This window comes from Corvus brachyrhynchos, unplaced genomic scaffold (assembly GCF_000691975.1).
Source record: "Corvus brachyrhynchos isolate BGI_N302 unplaced genomic scaffold, ASM69197v1 scaffold424, whole genome shotgun sequence".
In the NCBI taxonomy this organism is placed as follows: domain Eukaryota; kingdom Metazoa; phylum Chordata; class Aves; order Passeriformes; family Corvidae; genus Corvus; species Corvus brachyrhynchos.
Genome location: NW_008237953.1, coordinates 391,244 through 414,739, shown reverse-complemented (window position 1 = coordinate 414,739; position 23,496 = coordinate 391,244). Strand labels below are relative to the sequence as shown.

At 38.9% G+C, this 23,496-nt stretch overlaps 1 long non-coding RNA gene across 1 annotated transcript in view; it reads right to left on the bottom strand.

Annotated features, from left to right (window-relative positions):
* LOC108446514 overlaps nt 1-23,490 on the bottom strand; it is a 74,316-nt gene extending 50,826 nt beyond the window's left edge. Inside the window, exons 1-2 of the long non-coding RNA XR_001861723.1 lie at nt 23,362-23,490; nt 19,988-20,087 (exon numbers count right to left, since the gene is read on the bottom strand). This is a non-coding gene — a long non-coding RNA (uncharacterized LOC108446514). The remainder of the gene's footprint in view (nt 1-19,987; nt 20,088-23,361) is intronic.
* Between the last annotated feature and the right edge of the window lie 6 nt (nt 23,491-23,496).

The window sequence follows — 23,496 nt, the reverse complement described above, 5'->3', positions numbered from 1 at the left end:
ATTCCTCTTGGTACTTGTCAGACCACACCTGGAATACTTCATCCTGTTTTTCAGCTCAAGAAGAACACTGAAGAACTGGAGAGGGCCCAACAAAGATCCACAAAGTTGATTAGAGGACTCATGAATGTGATATACCAAAAAAATATTGGAGAAATGTGATTTGCTCAGCCTAGAGAAGGGAGAGCTCAGCAGAGACCTTATGACAGTATTCCAGTAGCTGACGGGCAGATGCAGAGAAGATGAAGTCACTCTCTGCACAGGAATGCACAGGTGCCAGAAGATACAAGATACACAAGTTGCTTCAGGGGAAACTTGATCTGGATATAGCAAAACCAATACTTCACATGAAGACACAGTCCTGGGCAACCTGTTTGAGCAAGGGGGGTGGCCAGATGACCTCCAGAAATCCCATCTTGCCTCAACTGTTCTTTGATTCCGTGTCAATTAAATCATGGAAGTGGTGGAATCTTCCTTGCTGGAGGCACTGAAGACTCAGCTTGACACAGTCCTACATAAACTAATCCAGGGCCTCATTTTCAATAGAAAGTTGGACGAGGTGATTTCCAAGGGTTCCTCTCAAAGTAAACTTTTCAGTAATTTCTATAATATTAAATTCAACATATTTATTTAGTTATATTTTTAATTTCCTTGCAACCAGATTAAAACACAAGAAAAACTGTTATCAAGAAAAGTTATCTGGAGCAGAAATTTCAGGGACAAAAATCATAATAAACCAGTGGGTTTGGAGCTGTTCAATCTATTATTCCTGCTCAGTTCAGCATAGACCTGTGTCTACTCAGCTGCTACCCTGTCTCACTATAGTCCAGAGGCTCCTTTTTTTGCTACAGGCCAGACAACCAAACCAGATAGCAGATTGCTGCCATCACAGAGATTGTGGCCAAAGTCTGGTCAGAACAGAAGTAAGAATATCAGTTATGTTCAAACTATAAATCTGCATTGAAAAATTTAGCAATATCAGTATATTTCAAAATCACTTTAAGTGCCCCCAAAAGTGCAAATAATAGTATCTACCTATTCAGACTTTCAGAGCTGTAAGGACTACATCCTTTTTTAAACAGGTACCCATTTAATTTCTGAAAGGCAAGTTTTATACTGATTGCTAGAGAGGGCAATATCTAATGTGGGAGTGCCACTGCGTAAAGAGTGAGCATACTCATTGCTTTCTGGCAGTTTTAAAAGGATGCTAGGACAGGAAACATGCCTATTAATTTGTTTAGAATGCAATATCTGTTTGGAATGCAACCCTTGAGCAAAAACAATCACAAAGAGAATCAGCTATATTTTTGAAAATGATTACAGAGTCTACTTTTTTAAAAAGCTTTTATCAGTGCACAGCATTTCTTGCCTTCACCTCAAGGCTTTTTCCATTAAGAAACACCCTTTTCTAGTATAAAGTTGCCTATTTCCGTACTTCCATTACCTCACCTATTAGTGAGGTACTTGCTTCTCCTCTTTGACTGACCCTGAACTCAGTGTTGCATCGTTTCCCACATAGCTATATGCTTTCCTTTCTGTGATGACTAGTACCACACATGCTATTTTTCTTAGATTTCAAGTTTCCAGTCTGAGGAATAATCAAAAGAAATCACTGTTCTGACATGATTTAGCATAAAGAGCTCAAAACTAGTTACAGTGCAACCCAGACAGTTTATTTTCTCTCTCCTGTCTGCTATTACAACCAGATATCCAATCTCATTTATTTTGTTGCTTCCATAATTTTGTTATTCATCACACTTTCTGGTAAGTTTTCCAGACTAAAGATAAACCCATATTAAACATTATTTGCTGAGAATACTAACAGCTTGAAATACACCACTGATGTATACAGCTTGTTCCATCATTCTAAGTATGCTATAGATCAAGCTATCTACCTGTGATAGTGAGCATATTAAATCACTTGAAGTTCCATTTGCATGATCATCTTTCCAAACACTCTTGCTGTGATGCTGACTCAAGCACTTTGAAAGGCTCACTCGAAATTACTGTTTTAAAAAAAAAGCGAACATTGTCTCACTGAGTATGCAGGAAATTAAATGTGTTAGCACTTATCCATTTCAAATTAGATTCAGCACATAACTGTCTAATGTGAGAGCACCTAGCTATAGTTTACATTTGTCTCTCCAGTAAGCTTTTTAATCAAAAGTAATTTAGTGTTAAGCATATTGAAAAGCCTTTCATTAGCCATCGATGGGACTTGATTTATTCATATGCTGAGTGACATATGTTGCTGATGCTGTCATCTACCACATCTCCAATTTTAAATAAGTCTTTCATTTTTGGGTTGATATTTATGCAAAGGAGAGGTGTTCAGTCCTTGGATTATCTTCATGGCCGTCCTCTGGACTCACTCCAACAGGTCCATGTCCTTCCTGTGCTGGGACCCCAGAGCTGGATGCAGTGTTCCAGGTGGGGTCTCACCAGAGCAGAGCAGAGGGACAGAATCCCCTCCCTCACCCTGCTGCCCACACTGCTTTGGGTGCAGCCCAGGAAACAACTGGATTTCTGGGCTGCAGGCTCACAATGATGGTTCATGTAGAGTTTCTCATAAACAAACACCCCCGGGTCCTTCTCCCACAGCTCTCACAACACTTGTCCTTGTCGAATTTCATGAGATTTGCACAGACCCACCTTTCAAGCCTGTGAAGGGTCCTCTGGATTGCATCCCTTGCCCTTCAGCATCAAAAGATTGCACCACACAGCTTGGTGTTTTCAGCAAAATTGCTGGACCTGCACTCAATCCCCCTGTCCATGTCACTGATAAAGATGGTAAACAGGTGTTATACACCGGCATTTCTGATAGTTCCCAGGTACTACTCCTTATCAGCTGTGCACTTTTTGAAAAGTCCCACGTAGCTTCCTTGTATTTCAGTTACCCACCCTCAGACTGAAAAAAAACCCCAAACAAACAATCAAAAAGCCACAAAGAAACAAACAAAACCCAACCCAAGCTCATTTTGCCTAGTTAGGTTTAAGTCCTTCAGAACAAGTTTCTCAGATAGTAGGGCCTAAACCATACTATTGGGTTTCTATTAAGGTAGGTAAGAATATTATTTTGCCTTCACTGAAGTCAAAATTTCAACTTCAGTTTATACAGCAAGAATCAAGAAGGGTGACTTTAGCCTTGCATGACCCAAAGAGTGTCAGGAAATGAGAATCATATTGCCAGTGTCATAGCAATATGCAAACCACTTGTGCTACCAGATAGAAGCATGGATAAATAGGCATTTTCCACTGGTGGCTCAGATAACTCCACAAGCCCATGTGTTACCTTGCACATTTATGTTACCAAAAGATATATTTTTGAAATGCTGTTGAGAAAGTGCTGAGTGTTTTCAGCAAATTGAAAATTAAGGTGTTTCAGCATACCACAAAATTCCTAGGTATTTTCTAAAGACAAACTACAATGAAGCTGGGCAGCAATATCGTGTGAAGAGTTTCTGACTTGATTAAACTAATTAAAACACATTCAACAACATACCAGAATGAAATCTTTAAAGATGCATGCTTAGAGCTCACAGGTTAAGTTACACAGAAGCAAGTATTTTGCAATAGATTTCCTCAGCAATGTGCATTTCTACAGAGCTGCCTTTATTATAGGAAAATCAGTGACCATGTACAGTAAGAACTGTTCAGATGCTCTAGTGGTGAAAATTAGCTGGCTCTTGTCAATTCAGGAGACCAGGAGAGTAAAAGGAGAGACAAGCAACCCACTAGCACAGAAAGTGCATTTCCATACATCCTGAGGAATCCAATACAAGTAAACATCCATCTCCCAAAATAGTTGCATCATTGCTAAAATACATGTCATTTCATGTGTGGCAGAAGATACAGTTCAGCCTCATTTCCTCAGTACTGACCTTGTGTGTCCTCAAAAGTTTAAGTTGAAGAAGAGAAATTGAAATTTTTTACTCTGTTTTTACCACCACCACCATGAAGGATGAAAACTTGCTTTTACAAACTCTTGCTGTGTGCCCATATCTCAGTCTGTTTCTGCCAGTCTTTCCCTTTGGCAATATTTGAACTTTATGTTCAATTTCAGCCAAATAAGACAAAGGGGCCTCAAAGGAAGTTTCTTGGAAATAGGCAGGCAAGGAAAGGAGAGAGGCCGCATTAGCGACCCAGAGATGGAGAGGCTAAGGCATGCATTCTGACATTATTAATCACCTGAGATACCCCCAGAAAAAGAAACTTGGTGTTCCCCAGCAGTCTCTGAATATTCCAACTGCCAGCCAAGATTAGATTGGAGCTCATACTTATTAGACCCCATAAGGCACAGTCATCCACTGGGAACCAGGTCTTAATAGCCTTGTGTTTCTGGAGGAACTGTTTTTCTCTCCCTCTCTCTCACAGTCCTGCTCCCTCTTCTTTCATTGTCTCACAAATGAGCTTCATTTTTTCATGAGTCTGTTATAAACTTAAAAATCTGCTAAAACAGCCTCCTTCTGTATCACCCTGATTCCACTTTGCTTCTGTGGTGAAATGCAGCCTCTGAGCCCTTCTGCTCCCCTTCTACGACTGCACCCAGACCCTGGGACCAGCAGCCTCTGCTTATCCATTACTCCACGCAAAGAAGGAAGGCACCAGAGCCCAGCAGCAACAAAGGAGCAAGGATTACCCTCTATGCAGGCTGAAAGGGAGTTTTCCCTGTCTTTCATCACCAGGAAAGTATTCTTTGCCCATCTCTTTTGACAAGAGAACTTCCACCCTGCTCACTTCTCTGCCCCACAAAGATGTCCCTAATCTATAGGTGGTTTACAATTTACATGTATGAGTCAGGATGCTCTCAAAAGCAATCTTCAACTAAGCTGAGCAGAGAAAGTGATACAAAGACAGGAACAATTAATGTGCAATGACCCCTTCTCTAAAGAAGGGTATTATTTTAATTATGAATGGACATAATTACTTGAATTTTCTATACAGAGTCATTTGTCTCAATAAAATAATACTGTCTGATCAAAGATAAATTTTATGATAAGGAATGTGTCAGGGGAAAATAACATCTATTCTACAAAGCAGTTCTATTTTTGCACATTAATCTGGCAACATTAAAACAATGCACAATGATTTTAATTTAAGCAAAATAATCAAAATTATTTAATTAAATCGAGGTTTTGTCATATGGAACCTTTAAATATTTTATTCCACCAGCAAAATCTGCTGATGCACGTGGAAGAGCTCCGTCTCTAAAGCAGATGGAAACAAATTCTGGATACACATTGCCATCTTGTGGAGCTCTCCCTGACAGAGCATGCTGCAAAGACCTGAAGGTTTGCTGTACTCGAGAACCACTCCGTTCGGAGCTGGCATGGATGTTTAACATAAAAAGATGCATAAGCAGCAGAGATTCTTATACGCAGGATGCGCTGCCAGATAGAATGTTAGAGTTCGGGCCCACTGAATCTCTATTGGGATATCTTAGTTGGGCAGTAAGACAAAAAACCTTTCACTCTTAAAGCCCTGCTTCAAATCAGAAGTCAAACAAATAAATATACTTTTCTCTTCCATTTTATGAGAAGTATATAGCTGCTGAAGTCCTCTGTTTCACAGTTAAGACCACACTCAACAAGCAAGGTGACTGAACATTTATTGTGTTCAGAGCATTGTATCCTTTAGGGCAGGTTTGAAGAAGAACAGTGGGACGATGGGGGAAAATCTGAAGTTCTCCTACTTAAGAACTAGCAATTTGTAGACACAGACATACAGTTGTGTCAGCTTGGCGAGTTTCCAAACATGAAATTTCTTTCAAAAAATTAGACATTTAGCAACAAGCTCAGATGAGTCAGGAATTCTTTGTGAAGTGATCAATCAATACCAAATAAAACAAGCCCCAGAAATATGAGTCATATCACCACAATACTCAGGAAATAAAAAATTGAGCCCTTCTGGCTGTTACTCCTTTTGTGGCCTTTTGCTTGCTTAGTCTCTGTTTATTCTCATCATTAAGAGTAGTTTCCAGCTATTGCACTTCAATTTTATTTTTTTGGGTTTTTTCTATAGAGTCAATTCGTGGATGAAGCAATTTTTGTCCTCCTGGTAGAGTATTAAACAACCTCCAAACTTCAAACTCGAAATCTTTTTTCTCCTGAGTCAAGTGGTGCCAGCCCTAAAGCCTTTTAACTGTGATGTAACAAAGCCTAGTACACTCTCTAGCAATATTACTCTTATATTTATCAATTGGGATGACCACTGGTAAGCTACAGCTGCGCTGAAGACAGGCATGGTGCAAGAGGCTGCCTGGTCTTCTGCACTTATTTTTTGATGAAGGCTACCCTCATAGAGGTTTCATAATACTTAAATCAAGACTTCGCTGAAAAGCTGATGAAACATTTAATGAAAAGCTTTGATGAACCCCAAAAACAATGACGTTGATGGACAGCCACTCTGTGGTCAACACAACTAACATGAGAGGTAGGATGAAAGTCATCATCACCACATGGAAATGAGACAAATGGACTTCTCATCAGGTAGCATGGTTTGGGTGAGCAAGAATATGAGGCTGCAGTGTTAGAAGAAAGGAGCAAAGATAAATCCACTGCACCTCAAAAGATAGCTTTGGGGTCACCCAGTGATACCTTCAAGGTTAGGCAAAGATGAAGACACCCACTTTTAATCAGTTCAACACAGAGTATGCACTGCTCAAGCTTGAGACTAAACAGATTAATTGGTGGTCGTGGTCTTTTTTGTAGACTACCGCCAGTGAAAACGATAAAAACAGCCACTCTTTGCCGCAAGGTGAAGTCATCAAAGGTGTCAGGAAGGGAAGTTACAGGTGTGTACAGCTGTATACCAATAAAAACAAAAACGTGAGTATCACTGTTTAGTAAGCAGAAGGAACACAGCTTTGGACTGACATTAAGTTGTACTTGAGCAATGGCTGTGAGGAAGCGTTTGCAGGCTGCATTTAATGCCACCTACAATCAATGAGTTCTTACTGATTGCTTATTCAGTTGCTTTCATATAAGTAGAAAGAACGGGAACCATAAACAGAGATGCCAGAAGCACATGCCAGTAGTTACATGTACTTGATATATCAAGCATGTAGGAACCCAAAATGCAGAGAATATTTCTCTGCCTGTTTTGACGGGTTTTACCCCCCTGAACAACACTGTTTTTGGCCTTTGTCTACAGGAAACTTTGCCTACCCTCTGGGAAGAATTTGAGTCTACAGTGGTGTGAATTAGGTGATAGAATACTATGTGAGGTTACCACAGGGTGAAAAATTTAGCGTTTTTAAGTCTATTTGCATAGTAAATAGATAAAAGCAAAAACCATCAAAATGGAGGATTGTTGTTGTTCTCCAAACCTTCTTCTTCTCCTTCTTCTACTACTCCATACTCTGCAGTAGAAGTAGTTTGGGATGAGTGGATAAAGAATTCCGCAGTTCCTGTCTATGTGATTTAGGAATTTGTTGGACATTGGTAGAAATGTACAAATATCTTGCATTTTAAGTTTTCATTGGGTAATTTACCTTTAAAAGGGCTGTGAAATCTTGATAAGTTGTCTTCTCGCTGCATTCTCTGCTCTGTGCTGTGTCTAGGCCATGCCAGTGGCTTGTACCCCTTAGATAAGAATTAATAAATACCTATCTGGAGACTGAGAAGCATGAAGTCCCATTCGCCTCTTTTTTTCTCCTGGCAAAAATCTGAATGTCTCTCCCATCAGGGAAGACAACAATTAATGACGTGGACAGCATTAAAGCGTATCTAAATTTCAGCAAACTTCTAGGCAAAACTACACCCACTGATTGCAGTTCTGTACAGATCAACTACATCCTGCATTATATACTTTTACGAATTTAGTGCTTTACGATCAAATTTTTATTACAGAGTTTTTCCTCAATTTTTGCCCCAGGGAGGAAATCATTTAACTTTTTTTTTCTTATATAACTTCTTTAAAATAATCATTGCTACCAACCAGGATGGGGCCAATGAAATTAGGAAGAAATGTTCAGAATTCCAGTCACAGACTGGGTTGGCAGATAGGAGCAATCAACAACCTGCATTATGAACTGAGCAATTTTGTTACCAGCATCATTGAAAGAATAAATATACTGTCACATAATGTCAGTGATTCAGAATAAAGTCTTATAAATGTCAATTCCTATAAACTGTGGTGGCAAAGGTTAGAAAAATATCTTAGGTTATTTTTCCAGTCACTGTATAAAGGTGATTCAATATATTCCCCTAATTCCAGAAGTTGTAACTAAAAAGAATACATCTTTGGCACATTCACAAAGCACCTCTTGCAACCACCATACATTATACTCAGACAGTGAACTAGTTAACAATGTCAGCTGGCACAAAAGTTTTCTCCCTAACTACAGTTAGTTGAGAAATGGTCTATGATTCTAAATACTATGGACCATGAAATAGAGAATCTTACCTCATACATGCTTCTGCTGACAGTAGACATACAGGAACAAACAAAAATCATTTATCCCAGTAACATTCTTGTGCATCTGTTTCCTTTGAATATAGCTTGGTATAAAATTAACCCTGAAACTTCCATAGCTAGAAGAACAATCATGTTGATGCAGTGTAACATAGACTAAGCAAATCAGAAAGAGCAACCAGAACCACATAACTCAGGATAAATAAAAACCAAAATCAATTTATCAGACTACCTGTCACACATCTGTGTGCAGCGGTATGTTCTATCACCTGAGAACTAGGTTTGATTTCTAGCACTCACAAAGGATATACTGCAAAATATAAACAGTAAGAGGTGATCCTGTAGTTTCTGAGACAAAACACATTGATACTCAACCATACAAAACCTTTACCTAGAACCCAGCATTATAGGCAAGAAAATCTGAGAGTATCTGAGGCTTTGACCTGGAGGATAAGAAAAGCCCTTGAAGGGAGCAGGTACTTGTAGAAGATCGAGACCAGGAGGCTCTGCCAAAAGCAGAAGAGGCTGGCATGCCTTTCTTTTTCTTTCTTTATTTCTTCCTAAGGAGACTATCAGATAAGTCTTTAAAAACAGCAAATTCAATTGAGAATGCAGGCCTGTGATATCATTACACACAGACCATCAACCGATTACAGCAGCCAAAAACAACCAGTGGGCCCCTGATCTGCCTTCCACAACAGTGGTGTAAAGAGATTATCTCTGTTTTTAAAAGAATGTAATTTATCCAGATTTTTAACATTATAACCAATGGCAGATTTGGCCCAGCTTGCTGAGTGGCCACTAGGGCTCACAATATACATGCAATGATCCACAGATGTGCAGTGAAGTTTCAAAAACACGTTCTGTCTTTTTTTTCAAAGTGTGTAAAATGAATATTAAAAAACCTCCTGAAGTTCACACTACCATTTGCCCAGAATCAGCATCACAATCCCTATTATACACTGCACTTTGTGGAATGTTAATGACTATTTAATTCAGAGTGGATGTGTAAAGAGTAAGGGCAGTGACAGGGATACAGCATATTATAAGTGCAAATTGTACTGTAGCTTTATATATTCCTTTTCCTTCTTCTTTATTTCATGAAGACTTTTTCCTTCCAAAATTAACTATTTTTGATAGCCTTGGAGGACAGAAATTGAAGTTTCCACATCAAAATGGTTAAGATAGCCATAGGCCAATTTTGATTTAGGAAAAAGGAAAAGCTGCAAATGTACTAGAATGCCATGCCAAAGGTTGGGGAGATCAATTGAGTCATAAAGGAAATGGATAGGAAGCTTCATTAAAAGTGTGGTATGTGGAAACTCCCTGTAAGCCACAATGCTTTGTAACCTCATATTTGAGTTCTAAATGTATTTGCATCAGATTTCAAAGAATTATAGCACTGAAGTATCAGGAAGCTTTAGCTAGGTAATAGGAAGCAAAGTGGTGTAAACAGCCAATTATTTAGATAATAAGAAAGACTGCATACATGACATACAATCTGCATTAGCATGTATCACTTTTTCCTTCCATACTCTGAAAAATATCCCAGCTAATACATCAATCAGAAGTAGAGTCTGAGGACTCCATTTTCTGGACCTCACTACAGCTTCAATTTATTAACTCAAAAGTGCTTTATCATCCTTTTTAATTGCTTGGGGGTTTTTTTTCTGACAGGGTTTCTTGTGGCATGAAAGAGTCAGCATTCAGACAGTATTCATTTTAGGCAGCGACAATCTAGAGTTAATAGGATCTACTCCATTCTGGTTTTGTGACTCTATTCTCTCAGTGCATGCCTTCCCCAAATCATCACTCCAGTAAATCCCAGTCTAAAATTAAATCATTATTGGACAAACATATCTTCTGATGAATGCTTCCTTGAAAAGGCAGTCACAACCTAAACTTCTTTTTTGTTGCAGCAGACACTTGCACAAAACTGTACTGTGAATTTTCTACTGAGTATGCTGGCACAAAAACATGCACACCTGGCAACTGCTGAGTATCCAGAAGAACCTACTTGGTGTCAGAGTAAGTTCTGCTTTGTCTGAAGGAGAAGCAAGGGCTTTTAAGAAGCTGTAATACTTTCTAACACAAACACAAGCTGTTAAATTTGGGGACACACCTAGATTTCAGATGTTCTAAAATACCTTCACACCCTGGTATTAGATATGGCTCTATGTTTTAATTTGAGATACATTAAATATAGCATGCTATATTTCTACAGAGGAAGTTCTTGGCTAGAAATGTGTCCACATTTCTATATTGCATTCTCCTCTTGGCTCATCAGACCCATTCCTTACTTTCTTTTTTACCCTTCCATGCTCAAAGCAGCACAGTGGCAGCACAGTGCAACAAGAACTGTGCTTTTTCCAGGACAGAGATATTAAAATTGTTGCTGCTTTGGCTTTGTATAATGTTCATTAAGTGGGAGGTGGGGAGGACTGATGGAGAGGACCTTGCTGAACGCGTGTGTAAAGGTTAGAAACAAAGTATTGGGGAAGGGAGGGAAGGGAGAACCAAGTAATTAAAATCCTTTTGAAAAATTAGGTTGTTACCTAGCCCTCCTTGATGTTTACTCAATTTATAACATCTTTTTCCCTAATTAAAATAATGGGGAGTTTTGTTAATTTTTGAGTAGATGCATAACCTACTTATTTACTACCCCACATAAATAATGTTAAAGCCAGAGAGCTTACTTTAAGACTCATTCTTTCAAGCTGCAATTCTGGGCAAAATTCTGAACACAGAAAAAAGCCAGGAAAGGCTTGTGTTGCCTGCACACAACTCCTGCCAAATGTATGCCAGCAGGATTTTATTTTACCAGCAGGACTTCATTATTTATGTCCAGCATTTTAGCAAAAAATTATATGCAGCTAAAGAGCAAGATAAAGACTGTGGGAGCGTGGGGGGTAGGGGTCAAGAAAACCTAAAGATTGAAAAACAAGAAAAAAAGAAAAGTAAGAATAAAGAAGTAGAAGGGCCAGGCTTTTACTGGAGCCACATAACAAAGATAAGATGGCACCACGTTAGCCACATCCAGCCTGACTGAAATCGCAACACCTGAGCACTGCTGGGCTATGCTTTCCTGACACCATGTGGTTCATCCGTAGAGGTGCATTCTGTCGGTCACCTGAACGTGCTCCTCCACCCTCAAAGGAAGCTGTATTTAAAGGTGCTTTTAAAGCCTCTGGTCCTCAGCCTACTCTCAGTTGAGTTACAGGTCCTAGGATGGTCTTTCATAAGAGGGCCACATTATGTCACCTGAACTTTATTTTCATTTCACTTCAGCCCTTTACCTTTCAAACTACGTTTCTTTCATTCATACCCAGAATAGTGTTCAATTCAGAAGTCAGATTAAGTATTTCAAAAGATCCCATCTAAGAGGAACCACATGCACGTTCTGTGAAATAAAACACCTACAATTTTAAAAACGAATTCACAGCAACAAAAAAGAGCCCCAACACAAGTTAAAACCAAGCCTGACATGTAACAGACTTGACCCCTCCAACACTGCTACTAGAGAAGCAAGCCAGAAAACAAAACATACCAGCCAAGAAGAATTGCAAAACAAATGCCAGCATGATCATCATTTTGTTGAGATGATTTGTGTCTCAAATTTAATTATTATTGAGACCCAGATGTCTTCAGACTCTCTCAGCTGTAAAAAAATCTGCTCCTATTAACTGTGATCAGTAGTCAGGAAAAAAAAAAACTCCACTTGCCTTTTAAATTTTTATGTCTAATCAACAATTTAAATGAGTACAATTATGCTTATTTCTGCTTCATGTAAGGCAGCCATCACCACAGTTCCTATGCATTTTCAAGTCTTTAGGTCATTCAGTGAATGCTTCACAATGGACCCTGAACTCCTTGTGTCTCCAGTGTGCATTTAAACCAAGAATGTTCAAATTCTCATTTTCTTGCTGATTTCTCTAGTTTTTAACCTTTCTATTAATATAATTCTGTCAGCAGTAACATACATACAAAAAAGATTTTCTTAGCAGGCAAGCATTGCAAATTGCAGTTTAAATTCACTTTTATTTCATCCATTAGCTTACTCCAGAGTCAGGTGACTTCATTGAAGAACCTTCCTCATCTGCCCAGAGTTTTTTAACTACAGCATTTACATCTTGATCTTTTGCGTCGAGATGTAAATGTAACAAAAAAAAATTAAAAAGAAAAATTAAGGGCTCTTGAATGGATACTAGAAGTCAAATAAGAGACTATGGAGAATCATGGAAAACATAGCAACTACTGGTAGTGTATTTGTTTATGAAAAGGAAATTAACTGCAGCATTTACACCAGAAAAAGCTGGTGCCTATCACCAGCTTCAGATATAAGTCATTACAGCAGCTATGCTCCAGTGATGAGCAGCATTTCCTCAGTCTTCATATTAACCCATTGCTCTGCAAAACTCATCTTTGTAATTGAAAGCACTTTCTTTCTTCAGTGGAAGTCAGTGTCATGAACAAATCATTATCACATATAATTTCTGAGCACACTCACAGTTCCATTTATTTTAATTTCTCTCCTCTGTTTTCCACTGTTATGTCCAGTGGACACAGTAAAATCCTTGAGGAGGAACCATTTCCAAAGAGACATTTCTACTAACAAATAAGAAATGCAATTGATTTCTATATCAGTTTTAAGTATTTCATAGATATCAAAGAACAAGACACAACTACAGAATAAACAAAACAAAACAGATTTTACTGTTTAGGTAGACCCTGAACTACCCTGGAATGTCTTTGGAATCCACTCAGTAAAAGTTTGTCTTGCAGGGGCACAGCGTGCTATGCCAAGAGACAGCACTCAGCTGGTTTTGGGCACAAACTGTGGGGGTTTCTGTATCCAAGGGGTGCAAGGGTGCCCTGCAGGGAGGCATTCCACAGCTGTGTTGTGTAATCACAGCTGTTTCTAGCTGTGCACCCCATGTCCCACACCAAAATTTCAATCAACCGTATGGTGCCTCTGTCCAGATGTTTAAAAAATGTGACAGCTGCCAGGAAAGGATGAACAGAGAATGGATGGGGACATCGTTGAGAGCATGGATGGAGATGAGCCCTTTGGAGGTTCTCCATAGAGAGAGGTGCTCTGAATGGACTGCAGCCCACAGTGAGGATGCCCTGAAGGGACTGTGGTCCACTAGTGATGCACACTAGAGTAGGGACACCCCTGAAGAGCTACAGCCCATAGATGGTTGTAGATACAAAAATGCTGCTAGCAAGGATTTTCTTGCTATTTTCTAAGTCTGTGAGAGACTTTTCTCGCTCACAGAAGAGGTAGCAGAGTTATGTAAACAGCCAAACACCTCCAGCCTTGAAAAGTCTTGTTTATGGTACAGTAGAAAAATATTTTGACAACGGATGTTTTAGAATTTTAGCCAATCACCCCAAGGGGTGGCTGATCCTTGTCCGATTAGACTATGAAGAAAAAATTCTATAAAAGAGTTTGTAAAATAATTAAATCAATCAATCTTGCTGCACAATTCCTGCCTGCTGGATCTTCTCTACTCCTCCTCCCTACGGCTGCGGGACACGGTGATATACCCTAGGGCCTAGCCCTGCAGTAATAGATGATCACTACCAGTAGCAGGACATTTCCAAAGGGACTATGACTCACAGAAAACATATGCCAGGGCAGAAAGTTCCCAAAGAGACAGTTACCCATGCATAAACCATATGGAGCAGAGGAAAACAAGAAGAAAAGATTAGCAGAAGGAAAACATTAGGTGTACAACCCCAACTCAGGTTCCCTAAATTGTGGCTGTTTTGCTTATGACTGGTCCCTGAATGAAATCCCACCAGCTCAAGATAATCTTACAGGAGACCATGTGAGAGGTACATGAAAGGTGGATGCCCCACTGGCTCTTTCTGCACACTGAGAGAAAATGGGTTTCTTTCAGTCCTAGAATTAAGAGTTTCACAAATACTTGTTTCCTCCAAGTGCTACTATATACCCCAATCTTCTGAAAGACTATTAAATCTGAAAGTTTATTATGTGTAAGTCATATGAAATATATGCTGTATGATTTCTTCTTTTTAAGGTAACTAGTAACTGTCAAAGAGCACCTGTTTCTAGGCAGACAGCAGGCGTTAACACTAATGACTTCATAGCTAGTATTCTTGCCTCTAAGATGGTATTCAATAATATGCCAGCATGGTGTCAGGCTGAATTATTGGCTGCACTGCCTTTTAGATGCAGTATTAAACTTATATCTGAAGTATTTATGGTCCTCAGAGATCTCAACTGCACTGTGAACAAGGTTTTCCCTGGAGTTCTGACTAAATCACATTTTTGCAATTGCGTTCTGTCAAACTAAATTTTACACTGCATTTTTGTTTAAATACTCTACACTCCTTTGCCTCTTGTCTTCAACTGCTGTGCTGTACCTGTGCACACTTTTACAACCCCACATGTCAAGAAGTGCTCGACAAGGTCATGCCACAGCTTCAATGGGAAAAGAGCTTTTATTTCACTCAGACTTGAGAAGAGTGGTACAACTACATTTCCCCCCTAGAAGTACAAGTCATGAACTGTTAATTTGAAGTGGGACAGGCTAGACATTGCAGCATCTAGAGAAAGCATTAAAAAGTAGTAGCCGGTGGCAACTTCGGTACTGCCAGTTTTAAGTAAAGATTGCTTTCGATGCAGAATCTTTTCAAAGGTGTAACACTGGTGATTCTTTCTATGCAGAATTTGGATTTTTACATTCATGGTCATTATCTTTGCATTTCTGTTTGTTACAGAAGCAGAACCAGCAACTTTCTAGTGAAAGCTTGTCATTCCAGGTTGACATGTTACTGAAGTAGTCAAGAGAACTAGTAACAGACACTTCTGCACTCACAGCATACAATTTTCCCATCCCCTCCATCTTTTACAAGCCTTCCAGTGCAAGTATTGTGGCATGCTATACTTAAAAGCAAACCACTGTTCAGACCCCACAAATGCTTCAAAAATGCACAGAAACAGATAGTGCATCCAGGAAAATGGAATTTTCATACCTATGGCAGATAGCTCTTCCACTTTATGGGTGACACCTCTTTCTAACAACTTGAGGAAGGCATAAAGTCTTTCTTGGATTATATAAAGTATTTAAATTTGTGTGGAAAACTGCAGACAGACTATACCACCCTTTTTGTGAAAAGACTGGTGTATTCACCATTCAGTGAGCCAGCTGTTGACTCCCTGCTCTTTGAGATCTTTTTTTCTGGAACCGGAATCTGGTAAATAACTTGCTCTAGAAGATTGTCACCTGCTTCCTTCCAAGAAAGGAGAATTCTTAGGTGAATTTCAAATTAGATAAAAAGTCTCTTATCTAAGTGACATCAGAGAAAACAACAAAGATACTTCAAGATGTTTTTATCACCTGAGATTCCCAAACAAATCTAGAAGCTGTCCCACTGAAGACTTCTCACAGCTTGTCCACAAAATGAGTCATAGATATTCTGAACACCTTCATGTTTTTACATGTTTTTCCTAGAGAATCATTCCTTATTCTGATTTAGTCTCATTATTTGAAAGTTATTTCAGATAAGCAGAGTTCAAATAAGCATATCGACAAGTGGAGTTACTCAGCAGCAGCTACAGAAATTAAATTTACATCTACTTTAGTCAGAATTAACTTTCAAGTGTGAACAATCTCCTTATTACATTGTCAGAAACAGAGCCTGAATTACAATGACCTGTTTAGAATACAGCTACACAGATATACAAGGAAAAATAACTAAAAAGTATGATTTTCAGAAGTACTTTATCAAAGCTTTTATGCAAAAGTCACTGCCACAAGACACAGAGGACAGGCCACAGAAGCAGCATTCCAAAACAGATACACACACGTGTGAAAAATGTATCATGGAGAAAAAGAATAATTATACATGTATTTCCAATTATACATGTACTTCCTGAATTCATTTTTAGAGTAAAATAAATACGTCCATAGACTGAGACAATCAAAATTTTATAAATTTTTAAAAATAAATAAATACATACAAACAGTACCTGCCTAGACTCACCTGCCTTAGCAATCAGCAGTCCACTAAGCAGGAGGAAGGAATAAGAATTCTTCAGTTCTGATTTGTTCTTTTCTGTCATGTGGACTTTTCATTTAAGAAAAGCAACATGGCAATAACTACTCAGGAAGGGACACACAAATTATGTTAGAAAGAAGAGATTCCTGCTGGTACAGCAATTCCAGACACAGTTGTGTTGATCCCATTTGGTCTGTAAGCCAGACATCTTCTCTCTTCTGGTATTTTCAAACAATAATTATTGCTTCTTTAAAGGATTTCCTTTTGTAGAATTAATGATAGCAGCAGCATAGATACACACACGTTTTGCAGATTGATTGTTACAATACCTAGCTAATTTATTTATATGATCAAACCAATATTGAAATCACTAGGGTTCTATGTCAAGACCTTGGAAACCATGGCAGGGCCACAGCTTGAATTTTAAAGTGCCTAAGGAGAATTTTTAAACATTGGCTGTTGATCATTCTCTGGAGAAAGCACAAGTCAATTCAGTTTGAAAAAAAAATCTGACTCATGTACTATGCAGAAATGGCAGCAGCTGCATTTAACAAATGATTGATACATAAGCATCAGCATCCAGAAAATGAAGTTAAAATTGTTGCAAACATTTTATAGAGGAACAATGAGGGAAATAAATAAATAAATAAATAAATAAAGCTTAGAGGGATGTTTCATTCCTTTCCCATTATTTTCTTTTAACAGATTTTGGTTTTGTGCACTTTACTCTTCAGCTTTTACATGTGAAACCTTAGGTTGTAGACAGAAGGACATTGCACATTCTAACTTACATGAAGGACGATGGTGTAATGAAACAACAGTACATATATGTGAACTAATTTGAATGCCCTTTCACCGATATGCAAAGAAAGATAAACTTGTTTTACATTTACAGACATTTCAGTTAAAGAATTTGTGGTTTAGCTCATATGTTAATATATTTTAATTTATGGTTGTCTCTAACTAAGGTGTATTTAATGCATATATATTCCCCTTTTTATCCTGATCTTCACTTTAACTGCTAGCTTTGTGCATAAACGAATGACTGCATTAGAAATATATAAAAAAGATAATTGAATGTAGCAACTGAAAAACAGGGAAAGAATAAGTAGCTTCTTTAAGAAAGAAAAATATGGAGCAGATTGACATTTTTGTTGAAGTAAGTAACATAATTACAATGCAAACAACAGAAGGAAAAACATCTTTCTTTAGTTTAAACACTGGAGATATGGAAAGGGCCATATTTTTGAGCCTTAAGCCAACGATCATCTCTCAAAGAACCAAGTGCAGGATTCACACCAACATCCACATGAACTCAGATCCAAAAGGCTTTCAGGGCTAGGTCCTGCACCTCAGCTCTGTCATGAATTTTACTGGCTGTAGTAAAAGCTTTGATTGTTAACAAACCAAATACATTATTTCCACTGGAGAGGATTTTAAAGGCCCTCCTAAGAGAGCCAGCTGGAAAGCTGTAATGTCTAAAGCTTCTGATGAAGGGTTCACATGGCCATTAGACACTTTACCTTCAGACTCCTTTTCTTATTTAAATAATTTCTTAAGGAAGTACCCACTAAATGAAAACTGTGGCTTGCTTCATCACAGCATGGCACACACATGGTCTCACTCAGTCAATATTAAGAGAGAATTAGGGAACACTTATTAGCCATTTTGAAAGGCAGGAGAGTGGACACGGGCCATGGATTTGTAGTCCCTAGTATACAAGCAGACACACAATCTTGTGAAAAAATCAAATCTACCTCTTTATGAGAACTGGCCTGGGTTTCTAATTGATGCCTCTAGCAAAGAGGCTCAAGAGATATGTCTGATGCTAAAGTGATGCTACTCTTAATCATATGCCAAGAAATAAATGAGATCTTGTGCTATAATTAGAGCAAGCTATCAGCCTCCAGCGAAAATATTATACCATCCACTGGTCTCAAGAAGGGAATTCCTAACTGTAGCTAAATATCAATGTTGCCATACATAAAAGAGCCATTTGAACTGAATCTACTGCTAAGTACACATTCAGCTCTCTATGAACACAGAAAATAGAAATAGTAGCTGGGAAACAGAACCTTCTCAAAATAAGTTTTTCCATATTGATGCCATGATGATTTTTTGTCTTTTCTTTTATACTCCTTTATATACCTTTTTATAGCTTTTGTATTCTTAGTGGTTTTTAGCCTACGTTCTTAGATTTATTTGTCAAGCTAGGAGACTAAACATTTTAGAAGCTTTGTAGTTAGGGATCAAAATGCCCCCAGACCCCAAAGTCCTCTCCAGAACACATTCTGTAAACTAAGATAGAACCATCCATGGAAAGGTTCCTTGGGGAGGGGGGCTCACTCGAGCCTCTCATTGGGGAATCTTTGATAGATATGCTAATTAGTAAGACCTATAATGTTGTATCCATTATAACACTATTGTGGGTGGGCATTGCAGTGTGCTTTTCAGTGCATTCCACCTGGAGGGGGGGGAGGAGAGGATTTTAAAAAGGAAAAGTATCTAAAGTTTTCAAGGAAGTTTTGTTTACCTTGCAAGATACCAGTCTTAAGTAAAGCTTAATTTGGCCTGTACACCCCATGAAACCACCCCTGCTTTTCTTCACATTCTTTATTTTTTAATCTTCTCATCTGGTTTACACTAATGATAATTAGCTTACTTTCTAAGAGCCTTATTGCTAACAAGATACAAGATAATTCTGTTTGGCCAGTCTGGATTGTAGCATATATTTTGTTTGCTTTTTGACCATGTCTCATCTATTTAAGTAGTAATTTGCTTCCTCTTAGTTCTTTTATAAAAGATTCAAACCAGTGGCACTTAGAGTAAATAAACAGCGTCTTCACACATAATTTACTACTCTTGGCATATAGATGGTTACCTCTGTTTCTCATTTGCAGCACAGAGAGTAGGTAGCTGCAAAACAGAAATAGATCAAATTCAGAGAGTTCTTACAAAATGCATTAAAAATGCCCTTTGTGCCTTGAGGCTATATTAAATAAAATGTGCATACTTCACTTAATACTGTTATTTTATTGTGTAGTAAAGTTTGTACTGCTGCTCTCTGTGTAGGGTTTGCATTATGAAACTAAATATATCAGACATAAGAGAAGAAATATTTTCTTGCCATATGTCATTATAATCCTTGAACTATTTGAGTAGATTTTAAATTACATTTCTATTATCTGTGTTGTGAAACAACAGTGAGTTAATATGAAACATATACTGATACTCTGATGCTGCAGCCAGACTTATGAAGCCCTTTAGTCTGGTAAATAATCTTGAATTTTTAAAGGGAGACAAAAAGCACAACTTAGGCAAGCTTTGATACCGCAATAATTCCCCCTTCAGGGAAAAAAACAAACAACCAACCTCCCCTCAACAAACAAAAACAGAGAAACAAACCAAACCAAATATAAAACCACATACACAAAACCAACAAATGAAAAAACAACCACAAAACACAAAGCAGGAAGCAAAACTAATGAGAAACAACATCGGGATGAGAACACACAGCAGATAGCAAAACTGGAGATGAACTCACCATTTTCAAAATTTCTTTCAAGGCTTCAAATTACTGTCCTTGCTGGTCAGAAGAATCACTTCATGGTGCTATTCAAGCATACCCCCAGGATATCGTGACACTAAGGGAACAATGAAAGGCAGACATAAAGGAAAAAGCCTCTTATCATAGAAACATAAAATAGTTTGAGTTGGAAGGGACTTTAAAGATCACCTAGTTCTGCTCCCCTGCCATGGGTAGGGAGCCTTCCCCTACACCAGTTTGCTCCAAGCCCCATTCAGCCTGGCCTTGAACACTGTCAGGAACAGGGTGACCACAACTTCTCTCACCACCCTCATAGAGAAAAAACTGTCTTATCTACAGGACAGTCCACATTTTTACTCCTTTGTAATTACAACAGCAGTTTAAAAACAAGTCATTCTTAGCTGGTGTTTAGCATGATGTTTTTCCCTGGAATTGTAAACACTAATTTATTTTTTGCTGATAAGTAATAACCATGTTATCTCTAGCTAAACAATATTAGATTAACAAGAAGAACAAATATCCTTGTGCTAAATAAACAGTACATCATGTAGTAAATTGATAATAACAGGTTGCTGTACAAACAAACACCATATACTTTAGGTGGTGCATTTATGGTATTGATACAGGCCACACCTCTCTTGTCAAATATTTTGTTCAGCTGCTGTATATAAAGGAATTAAGGCTGCATAATTACAGCTGGTTTTTTGTTTCACTAGTCAATACAGAACAAACAATTTAACTGCCATCTTTGTGTAATTATTGTTTTCCCTCTTGAAATGGTAGGAATTTGAGTTTCTTATCCACAGTACAAAGTAACCCAATCCTTGATTAATTAAATATTAGCTAAGTTTCTTTCTACAACTGTAAATTGCAGTGCAGTGAAGAGTGACTTGCATCCTGAATCAAAATTATTAATGTAAGTGCACTGATTGATTCTCCTTAAGACAATGAAAAATACATCACTCTGACACATGTGGTTCTTTAAGTTATCCACATTTCTATATTTGTAACCTATAAAGACAAGATGGGAAAGGAAAGAAAAGGAAATTTCCCTGTCCACAGCACACACTGAAGAATTATGTGGTTCTAGTAGACTGCACACTTTGACAGTTGGTACTGTCCAGAGTATCAGCACATAGGGATTCTTTCTTCCCATCTAAGTGAAACTTATGTCTGCACTTCTGTTAAGTATATATTAATGTAAGACTTTAAGCTTCAGCTTTCAAAACATGGCTGCTAATTTTGAGCGTTTCCTCTTTCAGAGAACAAGTCAGAATACAACTGCCTTTGCTTCTGTTCTTTCTCTGTAAAACTGGGGGTGACAGCAATTTGTATTCTAGCAACACTTAGGATTCTCCACTAAAAGTTAGAAACATGCTGTTTGAGGGGCTTTAGGGAATGCTTTGGCAAATATCCTCAGAAGAAAGTTGCTGTTGCTCACTTGTATACTGCTGAAAACAGCTGTTAAGGATGTGCTTCTTCAGCTAGTTTAAGGAGGCCAAGTTACATAAATAAAGCAAAGTCTGCAGGCAGTCTTCATTGGCCTAGTAGGAATGATTACCACCTCTCCCAGACAGGCAGAGTGCCTCTCTTGGGCTCCTCAGATTTCATTTCAAATCAAGAAAGAACAAGCTCTCTGGATGCTCAAGATCAACTATGTACAGACTGACCCGGGGCAGTATCCTCTGAGTTTGTGACACCACAATGCCCAATTCTTTTCATCAGCAGTCTCATCCCCATGTGTGCTCCCAGTCAGAGGCTGCAGCAGCAGATCCCCTACAGTGATATGACTGCCTCTTCTGATTTCCAGCTGCAGTGGCAAAGGCTCTGGTCCAAGCCCTACTGACGATCGACTGTTGAGCTGTGCCCCAGAGCCCTGCCCAGTGCTACCCTGTTTTACTGCAGGCATAACACAGCGAGGTTATAGCCTATCCTACAGCTTCAAGATGCAGACCAAAGCCTGTCAAAAGTCGTCAGTTCTCTGCTTTGTTATGTCCTGAAGTAGTCTAGTGTAGTCAGCACATTCCCATTAGTACTGCTGAGGGAGATGCAGAGCACTGCTGCACAGCTCACAGTTTAGTTTATGAACTGCCAGTGGAAGAAATGTGTTGGACAGCATACTGGTAACTGAACAACGAAGCCTGATGAGAACAACAATGGGGAATACTGCCCGAATTATTTCAGAATCATAGAATCACTTAGGTTGGAAAATACCTTTAAAATCATTGGGTCCAACTGCATCTAGCAGAATTCTAAATTTCAAAATTTTCCAAAGTTCTTTACTAATCTGTACTAATTTGAATTCATCACCTTTTAAATCAAATTCCTTGTGAGGACATACTGAGCGGTAAGATTTAACATGTTCTATTGATGCCATGAAGATTTTTGCCTTTTCTTTTATACCCCTGTTATACCTTCTTACAGCTTCTGTATTCCTAGTGCTTTTGCCTACATTCTTGGACTTGTTTGTTAAGCTAAGAGACTAAACATTTTAGAGGCTTCGTAGCTAGGGATCAGTGTGCCCCAGACCCCAAGGTCCTCTCCAGAGCATATTCTGTAAACCAAGATAGAACCATCCAGGGGAAGGTTCCTTGGGGAGGGGGGGCTCACTTGAACCTCTCATTGGGGAATCTTTGATAGATATGCTAATTAGTAAAACCTATAATGTTATACCCAATGTTGGGGGGACGCGGAGAAGAGGAGAGACACAGAGACACAGGGAAAGGCTCGGTGGGGTACATCTCGATGCATATGACCTGGACGTGTACACCTAAGGATCCTTAAGAATAAATACCAAGGTAAAATCCCTTTTCCCCTTCTAACCGTGTATGCCTCTTGATTTTAAGACCAGGAAAAGGCATCACTATGTGCTCACTCTCCCTAATATAAAAGCAGTGGGCTTAACCCAAAGCACAGGGGACATAAGTTTAAATAACATTAACATTTAGACCCTGGGGCAGTCTGCCAAGAGAAACTTTGGAGTTAATACAATCAGAGAGTTTCACAAAGCAGAATAACTTCTGGAGATCCCCCAGTCCTATTGTGTCTGACACTTCTTTTTCCTCTGCCCACTAAGAAAAGTACCCTCATCCTCGTAAGCTTTCAGCTGACACAACAATCTAAGAGACTACAATACTCTTCCAACAACCTAGCAGTTTTCTTATTTTAAGGACTGTTCATTCATTTCTGCGTGCACTCGAGCATCTTCTGCTATTCAGCTCTCAAGGTACTGTGAAGCTCTGCTTTTGCAGGAATAGGGACACCGGGTTTGGTGTGTTCTTTGATACAGCAGCTCGACAGCTCCTCAAGAACAGTTTTCTATCTCGCTTACGGCCCGCAGTGCTGCGGCCTCCCGCAAAGCGAACGCCGACCTCGAGGCCGTAAGACCATGTTACCGCTCCTGCTCGCACGCCATTCCTGGGAAGCTCCGGGTGACTTCCCTATGTTTCCCGGGCACAAACCGCCCGCCGGCCGTGGCTGACGGACGCGCAGCGGTTTCGGCCGCA